This window comes from Schistocerca gregaria, chromosome 3, assembly GCF_023897955.1.
Source record: "Schistocerca gregaria isolate iqSchGreg1 chromosome 3, iqSchGreg1.2, whole genome shotgun sequence".
Classification (NCBI taxonomy): domain Eukaryota; kingdom Metazoa; phylum Arthropoda; class Insecta; order Orthoptera; family Acrididae; genus Schistocerca; species Schistocerca gregaria.
The window spans coordinates 931,548,482-931,561,269 of record NC_064922.1 but is presented as its reverse complement, the minus strand read 5'-3'; the positions used below and the strand labels follow the sequence as shown (position 1 = coordinate 931,561,269).

General features: G+C 43.3%; 1 protein-coding gene across 1 annotated transcript in view; it reads right to left on the bottom strand.

Annotated features, from left to right (window-relative positions):
* Positions 1-12,788, bottom strand: part of LOC126355819 (serine-enriched protein) — a 238,020-nt gene that overhangs the window by 127,027 nt on the left and 98,205 nt on the right. The window lies entirely within an intron of this gene.

Sequence of the window (12,788 nt, the reverse complement as noted above, 5' to 3'; positions counted from 1 at the left end):
TGCCCAGCTACTTACCGGATTAAACTGTTATTTAATACACTCAAGTTCCGTAGAAGCAGAATTCCTCGATCGACTAGAGATGTTGCTGTTGTTGTGGTCTTCAGTCCTGAGACTGGTGTGATAAATGCTACTCTATCCTGTGCAAGCTTCTTCATCTCCCAGTACTTACTGCAACATACATCCTTCTGAATCTGCTTAGTGTATTCATCTCTTGGTCTCCCTCTACGATTTTTACCCTCAACGCTGTCCTCCAATGCTAAATTTGTGATCCCTTGATGCCTCAGAACATGTCCTACCAACCGGTCCCTTCTTCTTGTCAAGTTGTGCCACAAACTCCTCCCCGATTCTATTCAATACCTCCTCATTAGTTATGTGATCTACCCATCTAATCTTCAGCATTCTTCTGTAGCACCACATTTCGAAAGCTTCTATTCTCTTCTGGTCCAAACTATTTATCGTCCACGTTTCAAACCCAAACATGGCTACGCTCCATACAAATACTTTCAGGAACGCCTTCCTGACACTTAAATCAATACTCGATGTTAACAAATTTCTCTTCTTCAGAAACGCTTTCCTTACCATTGCCAGTCTACATTTGATATCTTCTCTACATCGACCATCATCAGGTACTTTGCTCCCCAAATAGCAAACTCCTTTACTACTTTAAATGTCTCATTTCCTAATCTAATTCCCTCAGCATCAACAGACTTAATTCGACTACATTTCATTATCCTTGTTTTTTGTTGATGTTCATCTTATACCCTCCTTTCATGACACTGTCCATTCCGTTCAACTGCTCTTCCAATTCCTTTGCTGTCTCTGACAGAATTACAATGTCATCGGCGAACCTCAAAGTTTTTATTTCTTCACCATGGATTTTAATACCTACTCCGAATTTTTCTTTTGTTTCCTTTACTGCTTGCTCAATATACAGATTGAATAACATCGGGGAGAGGCTACAACACTGTCTCACTCCTTTCCCAACCGCTGCTTCTCTTTTTGCTTCTCGACTCTTATAACTGCCATCTGGTTTCTGTACAAATTGTAAATAGCCTTTCGCTGCCTGTATTTTACCTGTGTCACCTTTAGAATTTGAGAGAGTATTCCAGTCAACACTGTCAAACGACTAGAGATAGGAAGTTCATATTCACAGGACTATGTGCAGAAGTGATTAGCATTTTAGCCACCTCGGTTCAGGATGTGTCCTGTTGCCTGCCAGACACAGGGTTATGCCATGGGCCCTGAAGCGTGATGGCATCGACGCGTTTAAGGTGCGATTGGCGTCCTTTGGTATAGCCATCCACGCTGGTTCCAAAGTTCATCTGTTGTGTTTGGCATTGGGTACCAGCAGTGCACCCATGTTTTCACCATATCCCACACATTTTCGCTTGGCGACAAGTGTGGTGATCTAGGGGGCAGAGCAAAAGGTTGACATGCTGTGACAACAACAATGCACGTGTTCGTGCAGCAACATGTGGCCGAGCAGTGTCTTGCTTGAAAATGGCGCCTGGGGTATTACGCATAAATGGTACAGTTACGGGTCGCAGGACGTCATTCACATAGGACACACTGGACGCAGGACCGTGGACACTCACCATCTGTGATTTGTGGTTGTACCCAATATCACCCCACACCATAAGGCCTTGAGTTGATGCTGTACATGTAGTGTGAAGGCAGTCACTGTAATGCCGCTCTCCTGTACGCGGCATTTCCTGCGCATTAGTCGATGGTAGGCAGAGAAGTGGGCGACCCGCACGCAACCCATGCCGTAATTAAACTGCGACGGACTGTCACCCCTGATAGTGTACGGTATGTCACAATGTTCCACTGTTGCGCCAGACACGAGGAGGTAGCAGATCTGTCCTGCAATACCATGCAGATGAGGAGTCGATCTTCTTGGGACGTGGTCTGGGTGGTGCTGCCTGAGCAATCTCGTCGTGTTCTACGGCCTTCCGTGGGCCAATCTCTACACACCCGTTGCACTGCCGAAACACTTCGTCACACACTAGCAGCATCACATTCTCTCATGTGAATAATGCGCCCTTTTTGAAACTCACGGATTTGTCAATTCGTGCATACGTCTGCGAGGCATCCTGCACGTCTGCTTAAGTCTCTCTGATCCACTACCTTCGGTTTACAGTGACAACGAGAGGCGCAGGCACACTTTAGCGGGAGGTGGTGTTGTGCCATGATATCGATGTTGACCTTGAGCCCTCGGGCCGACATGATTAAGACGCTAATCATTTCTGCAGAACATACTAATGTGAATGTCCTGTGAACATGAACGTCCTGTCTGTAGTCGCTCAAGGAAATTAGAAATTTATAATAAATTCCTATGGGACCTAACTGCTGAGGTCATCGGTCCCTAGGATGCTTAAGCACTACTCACACTAACTTAAACTAACTTACGCTAAGCGCAACACACACACACACACACACACACCCATGTCCGATGGAGGACTAGAACCCCCGCGAGGTGTTCTGACTATCTGAACATGACTGTATATTTACAATTACCTGTTCATTTGTTATGTTAACTGTCAATTTTCTACACATCTCATCATTTCTTAAGTATGCATGAAGAGTGCCATTCTTCTGCACGAAATCCGTTTCCAGTCCTATTGCGTTCTCGGTACTCTGTTGCATGTCGCTACACCTGTTGTAAGCGCTAAATCACGGAGAAAATGTTTCAGATACTCATTATTAAGCTTAACGAAAAGTGTGAGGTCATCCACATGACTGCGAAAAGGAACTCGTTAAACTTCGGTTACACGATAAATCAGTCTGATCTAAAAGCTGTAAATTCAACTAAATACCTAGGTATTACAATGACGAACAACTTAAATGGGAAAGAACACATAGAAAATGTTGTGGGGAAGGCTAACCAAAGGCTGCGTTTTATTGGCAGGACACGGAGAAAATGTAACAGACCTACTGAGGAGACTGCCTACACTGCGCTTGTCCGTCCACTTTTAGTATACTGCTGCGCGGTGTGGGATCCTTACCAGGTAGGACTGACAGAGTACATCGCAAAAGTTCAAAGAAAGGAAGCACATTTTGTATTATCGCGAAATATAGGAGAGAGTGTCACACAAGTGATACAGGATTTGGGCTGTAAATTTTTAAAATAAAGTCGTTTTACGTTTCGACGGGATCTTCTCACGAAATTCCAATCACCAACTATCTCCTCCGAATGAGAAAATATTTTGTTGACACTGACGTACATAGGGCGGAACGATCACCAATATAAAATAAGGGAAATCAGAGCTCGTACGGAAAGATATAGGTGTTCATTCTTTCCGCGCGCTGTACGAGATTGGAATAATAGAGAATTGTAAAGGGGGTTCGATGAACCCCCTGCCAGGCACTTAAATGTGATTTGCAGAGTATCCATGTAGATGTATATGTACTAGATACCTTGTGGTCTTTGTGGCAAATTATTCCTGTCTGTTAAGTTCTTTTAACTGCTATGCGTCAAGGTTCTCTCCATTCAGCTGATACACCGCTTCTGTGATAAGCGGAGTGACTCTAAGCTTTAGTTTGAATCAATAAAACACCTTTTTAATGAAAGGAAGGTATTTCAGATATAGAAAAACGAAGAAAGGTAAGAAAGGCCTTTGTTCTGCTAGATTTATACAAGATTGTTGAGTTAGCTAAAGTTGTGTCTAGTGTACACAGGGTGTGACAGACAGGAAAAGTTCACGTACATTTAGTAAAACCAAGTTTATTTAACAAGAGGGATGACATCTAATAGTGTGCGTTCTACGACAACGTAAGAGTTTATCACTTAACAAAGACAGTTACTTCAGAATGAAGTTTTCACTCTGCTGATAAGTGTGCATCGAAATGAAGCCTCATGGCCAAAGTTTAAGTCCTGATGGGACAGTTCGAAGTTATAATATTATACAGTACGAATTAGAGTCCAGAAGGACAGTTCAGTTTCAACAAACCAGTGTGACAAAACACTGTCAGGGTAATAACAAAGTCAAGACAGCTTACAAGTCCAATGAAACACGACTTTATAGTTGCGGCGGCTCCAGTGCGCCTTCCTGACTCATGGGACGCAACTACATTCACGCCTTGCCCAGGAAGTCCACTCGGAGTGAACCGCTTCCTCTCGTGGTTCGAGCGGGGGCCTAAATACAGCCCGGGTGACAGGATACCGTAGGCACTACTTTCAGCCACGTAGCCTGAGGACCAGAATAGCTCCTTAGGGCCAGCGACCGCTGTCAGCGCCTAGGGTGCTGTCTCATGGACGGGCGGACCGTGGGCGGGTTGCATCAGTCTACGGGAACGCAGGACCCTGTGAGTTATGTGACCGCTTCCCTCGGATGTGCTGTTGGTTGCTGCATCGGTAGGGGCAAGACCTACTCATAGCACTATGACCCCATTCTATGTAATACAACTAATTCTTTGGCTGTAAAAATGTTGCTCGAACGCTGTTGTCAATGCAGGGGTGTAAGACTGAGTATCTGATACTCATTCATTTTAAATAGCCGTCAAAAATTCTTACTCTGGAACTGAAGAACGCAAAGATGTCAGGGAAAGACCATGGAAAATGTATATTTCATCTCAGAGACCAGCAACGTTTATCAATTTCAAAACGGAAAGACATGTTGACGATGTTGCCATTTCTTCTGCAACAGAACAAGGAGTTTTACAATGAACTTCTCCAATATCTGATCTCAAGAATGGAGATGTGTAAGAAACAGAAGCCGATGCTACGAGATTATTTTTCTTGAATTTATATTTATTACTTTGTTGTAAAAATATTGAAATGAAATGAGAAATGGCTTTTGTTGACTGCAGTTCTAATAGTTAAAACATTACTGCTGTATTTCTGTGCTTGTATTATCACTAATAAAACGAAATGCCTCTTCATTAATGACACTCGAAAAAAAAATTCCTTCTTGCCACTTAGAGACAGTTAGTTTACTGGTAGGGCACTTGGAACGTTCTTAATATTTTTTTTTTTTTTTGTAATTCGTCTCATTATTTTTTGCACTGATGAGATAGACAGTATTAGAGTACTTTTCACTTTTCTCGACGCAAAAACTAATGTACAAAAATAAATCCTATGTTTTTTTCCAGAAAAATGTGAGATTTGACACCTAGAATGTTTTCTATTTCTGCTCTTAAATTACGCATTCATTTGTCACACTAAAAGTGGATTTTAATACATCCCAATATTTCTTCATTAAATATTATGACTCCAAATAACTCCAGAAAATGTTCCTAAGTCTTCCTCTGAGAACGTTAATAAATGGCATTCATACTTCAGTCTAGTAATTTTATGGGACTAACGACTAGAAATAAAAATAATCGGGAAAGAGATTAACATAATCGAGCAAGAGATTAAAACTGAACACAAATAACGTATTATAACATGACTTAAGCTGATTGATGAAAGACGGGAGTACAAAATATTCAGGTAAATTCAGGAATATAGAAATATGAGTTATTTATTAATTAAATAGATAGGAAGTGCAGGTATCTGAGGCTAAATAGCTGCATTTATAATGTTAAGAAATCGGGAAAGAAATGATTAGCACAAGGGATGATTCATTATACAGAAAAGTCAAAACTACTTTAGGTGAAATCAAAAGGCCGGTAAAATTAAGAGAGCAAGGGGAATTCCTCTATTAAAATATAGAGGAGAGAGCGAATAGGTGGACAGAGTACATTGAAGGTCCCTATGAGGAAGAAGACATTTGTGATGATGTGGTAGAAGAAGGGTCAGGAGTGAGTGAGGGGAACCAGCAGTTATAAATTTATAGAGCTTTGGAGGACCTAATGGTGAAAGATGGGCAATATACAATATGTGAAGGAACCGAGAGGGGACTATAAGACTGGAAGATTAAGAACTAAGCGTTGAGGCTAAAAACTTTTCCTAGTGGAAACCTATTATGCAAATAAAGCTCCTTCAGTCGATTTAGATCCGTGAGTGTATCTCGGGATCACTGTCGGGCACCCTGTCGAAATCTACTGAATGATATCTAGTTCCTCTGTGATGCAATTGAGGAGTGGCCTAGGTATCACTGGCGGTACCCATCTTATGTAAATGTAAACAATCGTTGACTTTTGCAATTTCCATCCCACTCCAGGCGTGCATCAAGACTCTATTCTTTCTTCACTCTTGTATGTCCTCCACAGCGCCATGCCTATAGCTGCTCCTTCTCACTTCTACACTATGTGATCAAAAGTATCTGGATACCCATTATTGGATATTAATATGGCGTGTGTCCAACCTTCCACTCTATGACAGCTTGAACTCTGCTGAGGACATTTTCAGAGAGATATCTGAATGTCTGTGGGGGAATGGCAATCTGTTCTTCCTCAGAAGCGGAAACCAGAGAACATAATGATGTTGGCAGCCGGGTTCTAGGACGATGTCGACGTTCTAACTAATCCCAAAGGTGTTCCATTGGGTTCAGGTCGGGGTTCTGAGTAGGGTGTGTGTATATTGAACCGGGGACCTAGAAACGACGGAGAGGCGTCGTCCAGCCGCAGCCCTCAGTGGTTCACAACCCCACAACAGGTCACAGCAGTCCACCCACTCTACCGCTGCCCCGCACCGAATCCTGGGTTATTGTGCGGTGCCCCCACCCCCACACCCTCGGGAACGTCTCATGCCAGACGAGTCTAACCCCAAATGTACGCGGGATAGAGTAATTACGGTGTACACATATGTGGAGACAGTGTTTGCGCAGCGTCATAGTGTAATTGAGGCGGAATAAGGGGAACCAGCCCGCATTCGCCGAGGTAGATGGAAAACCGCCTTAAAAACCATCCACGGGCTGACCGGCACACTGGACCTCGACAAGAGTCCGCCGGGCGGATTCGTACCGGGGACCGGCACGCCTTCCCGCTAGGGAAGCAGCGCTTTAAACCGCGTGGCTAGCCAGCCGGGCTCTAAGAAGGTTAGTCCACTTCAAGAAATTTATAGTGTCACAAACCATTGCTTCATACATGCTGTTTTATGACGGGATGAACTGTCAAGCTGATACAAACAATCACCTTCCCTAATCTGCTCCTCCACTGTACACAGTAAACGTTGTCGTATAATGCGCTCATTTCCTTCCACATCTGGCGTTTACTTAAGCACAATAAGGGAACCACAGCCTGATCAAGAAAAATATACACATACCGTAATTCCATCTCCTCCGTTATTTACTGTTGATGATGGTAACGTGATGATTGGTAACGTTCTCCATGTATTCTTCAAACTCAAACCTTTCCATCGGTTTACCACGGTATAAAGCGTGATCCAGTTTTCCAAATCACTCGTTTTGATACATTGTCCAGCGTTGCTGCTATTTACACCATCTCAAGCGCCACTTAGCACTGATAACAGAAATTTGTGACATATGATTTGCTGCTCGACCGTTGTGCTCTATCCATTTCAACTCTCTGCGCACTATAATTTTATTATCGGTACTGCTAGTACCACTTCGGAATTCACGGGTGCTTTCTTCCACTGGTATCATGCCAATTTTATACAACTATCCTCCTCAATGCTCGATGGGCCTTGATCGTCAGTAAATATTGTCTGCTTCATCTTGGTTGAGCCGTGGTCGTTCCTCTGAATTTTCAACACCAACAGTCGATTTATGCAGCTTCAAAATGGTTGAAATGTCACTGATGGACTTGTCGCTTACGTGACATGCAATGACTACTCCACGTTCGAAGTCATTGAGCTCTCCTAATCGGCTTTATATCGGAGTTACTGCTTCTCTATTGCCTGCAAAATACTTCCCGCCTCCTTCTACACTGTCATGCCTTCCTCTCGTGACATCTAGCTGTTAGTGCCACACTACATAGTGTACTTTTTATCAGATAGCGTACCTCCTGAAGTACGCCGCGGACACTGTCTACCAAGCCCTACGCCACACCCTCCACTAACCCGAACGACCCTTTGAACTCCATATCAGCTACTTTACATCCTGATGCAACCAATGTTTCCTTCAAATCAAACCTTTCAAGACGCCCGTAGTACCTATTGGACAAGCCAGCTGGAGCTCCTGCTCCTACAATTTCTATCTCGCTATTCCCAACCGTCGTATCCGATTAACTAATACATTAAAATAACTCAGAGTTACTCTCGATTGTGAATTAATCTGGAAACCACATCTACTGACCATCAGACAAAAAGACCACAACAGACTAAAATTTCTAAGCGGCCGAACATGGCGACTGCATCGCTCTACCATACTTCAAAACTATAAAGCTTTAATCCGACCAATCGTCTCGGGTGCCAAAGTCTTTCGAATTTCTGTTCCCCCAAAGCTGTAGCACTCCCCCAAAGAATTATACCTCTCCCTCCAAACCCGCGAAAACCTTCTTCCCTACCTTGCCCTCTATACCCTATCCTTCCGCTTTGATCGTATACGAATTCATCAGTTCCCCTCTCTCCTCCCTCACACTGAACACCTACGGATTTTCTGTACTTTATGCAAACATGAACCCACCACATAATTTGTTGCATCTTTATTATTAACCCTAACACTCTGTGGTCCCTGTACCAGCACATCCTCCCCAACCTTACTGCTAAACACACTCCACATCCTGCCCCCACGGAAATTTAATCACCTCCCCCTTCCTGATCACTAAATTTGTCAAGGCACGCACCAGTTATTCCACATTTAACAGAATACTTCTCTCAATCCCCTTTCTTTCCTTGATTTCCCAACGCTTGTTTCAACTTCCTCCTCCTACTGCTGCAAATCACATTATTTTCTGAAACACTGTCCTTCACTTTCGTTAAAGGGAAATGTACCGTTTTTATACAGACAATCGCCTGGTACTATCTAAAATCATTGGGGAACGGTCAAGGAAATCAACCACTTACGTTGATGTCTAGAATGTATGGCTCTGGTATATAGCATCTGACTTTCGGATAACCGTCATCCACCCAGTTCCGAAGATTGCAAGAACCGACAAGGACGAGAATTATCGCACTATTGTCTAAACAACTCCTGCATCAACATTCTGACAAGAATGATATACAGCAGAATCGAAAACAAAATTGGCGATGTGTTAGATGATGATCAGTTTGGTTTTAGGAAAGGTAAAGGCACCAGAGAGGCAATTCTGAAGTTGCGGCTAATAACGGAACGAAGACTAAAGAAAGATCAAGACATGTTCATGGAATTTGTCGACCTGGAAACGTTTTAGATAATGTCAAATAGAACAAGATCTTCTAAATACCGAAAAAATAGGGGTAAGCTATAGGGGAAGACGAGTATAGCCAATTGAGGGGACAATACGGCTTGAGGACCAAGAACGAAGAGCTCGGATTAAAAGTGTGTAAGACAAAGATGTAGCCTTTCATCCGTACTGTTCAATACATGTGAATAAACCGAAGATGCAAAGACGGAAATAAAAGAAAGGTTCAAGAGCGGAATTAAAATTCAACGGGAGAAGATGTCAACGTAAGATTCGCTGATGACACTGCTATCCTCAGTGAAACTGAAGAACAATTACAGGATCTGTTGAATGAAATGAACAATCCAATGAGTGTAGAATATGGGCTGAGAGTAAATTGAAGAAAGACAAAAGTAATGAGAAATAGGATAAATGAGAACAGCGAGAAACTTATCATTAGAGTTCGTGATGAGGAAGTAGATGAAATTAAAGAATTCTGATACCTAGGCAGGAAAATAATCCATGACGAACAGAGCAACAAGGACATAAAAAGCAAAAGAGCACCGGCAAAAAGGGTATTCGTGGCCAAAAGAAGTCTGCTAGGATCAAACACAGGCCATAATTTGAGAAGAAATTTGCGAGAATGTACGTTTGGAGTACAACATTGTACTCCAATGGAATGTGGGAAAACCGGAAAGAAGAGAATCGAAGCATTTGAGACGTGGTGCCACAGAATAAAGATGAAAATTAGGTGGACTGATAAGGAAAAAGAATGAGGAGGTTCTCTGCAGTATCGGCGAGAAAGGAATACATGTAAATCACTGAAGGCCGGTAGGGCATCTGTTAAGACATCATGGAATAACTTCCATGATACTACAGGGAGCTATTGAGTGTAAAAACTGTAGAAGACAACAGAAATGGGAATAAACCCGGCAGATAACTGAGGGTGCACGCTGCAGGTGCTACTCTGTGAGTAAGAGTTTGACACGGGAGAGGCATTCGTTAAGTACGGCATCAAACCAGTCAGAAGAGTAATGACTAAAAAAAAAGTCATAAAACTGCATTTAAAAAACATGTATTATTTAAAATTATCACTGTACCAACGGCTGTTTCAACAATTTTAAAATCAGTTACCAATTTTATAATTTTAATTTTTTCAAACTACGAGGGCTATTTCTTTTCAGGCTCCTGTCGATAGTGAAATGTAAGCCACAGTGAGAATCAAAAAAGTTGTCTTTTTAACATTTAGCTACATCTTCCGATTACTTGTCTGCATATTGGTCACTCCGAATCAGACGTTTGTTGTAGCGTTGTACCAACTTACCAATAGGCTCATCATACAAGGCAACCGCTTGCGCTTTCCACCAATGCTCTACGATAGTGTGCAGTTCGTCGTTTATGCCAAAATACTGTTTTCACAGCCAGAGATTCATGTGAGCAAGGAGATGAAAATCAGAGAGCGCCATGTGCGGACTGTATGGTAGGTGATCAAACACCGCCGAAAACGCTGCAGGACCAACTTTGTCGTATATGTAGTGTGCGGCCGACAGTTGGCATGAACAAGGAAACGTATGAGAGTTTCGTGTTGTGGACTGCGTGAAATCAGGCGGAACCCCTCGGCATGAAGAAACAGAAAGGCTGCACGCACTTCACTCTTATACTTGGCGGGAGAGTCTATAGTTCCGGGCATCTTTACATGCTCACTGTGCACTTAGAAGTGAAAATTGATACGTGATGTGATAGACGAACAGACTAGAGACACCGCGCAATACATCAGTGCAAACTCCTGTGTCCGAACAGGCCTTGGGAGGACCAACGGAACCGACCGACCGCCGAGTCATCCTCTCAGCACAGAGGCGTCACTGGCTGCGGATAAGGAGGGGCATGTGGTCAGCACACCGCTCTCCCGGTTGTTGTCAGTTTTCGTGACCAGAGCCGCTAGTTCTCAGTCAAGTAGCTCCTCAGTTTGCATCGCAAGGACTGAGTGCACTCCACTTGCCAACAGCGCTCGTCATACCGGGTGATTGGGCGCTAATTTTCAATCTGATTTAAAGAAAATTATTGCTCTTTCTACTTTAAGACAACCTCCAAGTGCTAGCCCATCCCGATAGTGCTTAACGTCGGTGATGTGACAGGAACCGGTGTTACCATTGCATCAGTGCAAAGCCTCATCGACTTTTCGCTACCGATCGGAGCTCCAAAAAATAATAAAAAAGTAGCTCTCGTACAAGTACCCAGCCTCGGCCTCGCACCAGTACCTTCGGTCGGACGAGTTTCGTGTAACGTGTAGCGCTACACACAAACCTCCCTGGTTAGATAGTCATTTAGTGAAAACCGCATCAAACTCCCTACAGTAGTTCCTGAAATTAGCCTTCACATACAAACTAAAAAGGACGTTGCGAGGCTTTAGTTTATGCAGTGTTCAGATATGGATCTGACTCACTACATAATAAATGCTCTCAGCGAAAGATTGGTGATGTGCCGTTGTCATTCCACCTCATCCTGATTTGGTGAGAGAATTGAAAAACAGTAGAGGCAAAGAGAAGTTTACAGTAAGGACAGTTACCCTAGACATCGCAGTATCCCATCAAACAATCTTACTAATGGACGAAAGATTGTTGGCAAGCTACCAATGACCAAATTTCCTGGGTCTGGATCACGTTGTGGAGGGGTATGCAGCTAATATAGAACCATAAGTAGTTAAACGAATAAATTCATTATTATTTCGTATTTTATCTTAAGCAGAGAAATTAGCTTTCGCTCAGTACATCTCGGAGCGTTCGGCAAGGGTGAAAGACTAATCAATTAGCTATTGTTATATGGGGGTATCTAAATAGTGGAACATATCTTACAGCCGTCTGTTTCTCCCTCTTGGAAATTAGCCTGTGGCCATTGAAAAGTAAATTTAATTGCTTGCAGTGCAGACAGCTACTGGATCTTGCCTCTGTACTATGGAGCATAAGGCTGCAGCAGTGGGGGCTCAGTTTGTTTTCTGAAAGACGGTTAAGCCCGGTGTGAGCTGCTACACCGCCTTTTAGGAATACAAGAGCTTGTCGACATTGTACGAGTATTCGTCAGAGGTAGTCATAGTGTTTGTCAGTCTGTGGCAGCTTACATCGTAAGCGTGCGCACCGTTCCACGCCAGTATCTCAGTCGTCGAATGTCTGGACTCAGTCATTAAGATCATCAGTGAGCGAAGACGTATACAGACGATCCTAACAAATGAGGCAAGTAGATGTCGTCAGATCTCTAATAAACTAATAATACTTCTTCTGCATGAAGGATTTTTTAACTTTCCGTTTCCCTTCTGATACATCCTGTAAGAGATCAGCGTTTATTGGTCGAAAGCAAACTAATTTTCCACAAGTGGTCGAAACCTTTACTGGCCGTTCGTATTTCTCAAATGGTTCAAATGGCTCTGAGCACTATGGGACTTAACATCTGAGGTCATCAGTCCCCTAGAACTTAGAACTACTTAAACCTAACTAACCTAAGGACATCAACCACATCCATGCCCGAGGCAGGATTCGAACCTGCGACCGTAGCAGCCGCGTGGTTCCGGACTGAAGCACCTGGAACCGCTCGGCCCCAACGGTCGGTAGAGATTACAAAAGTCGCCAGGTTCGGCTGGAACCCCAGTTCAG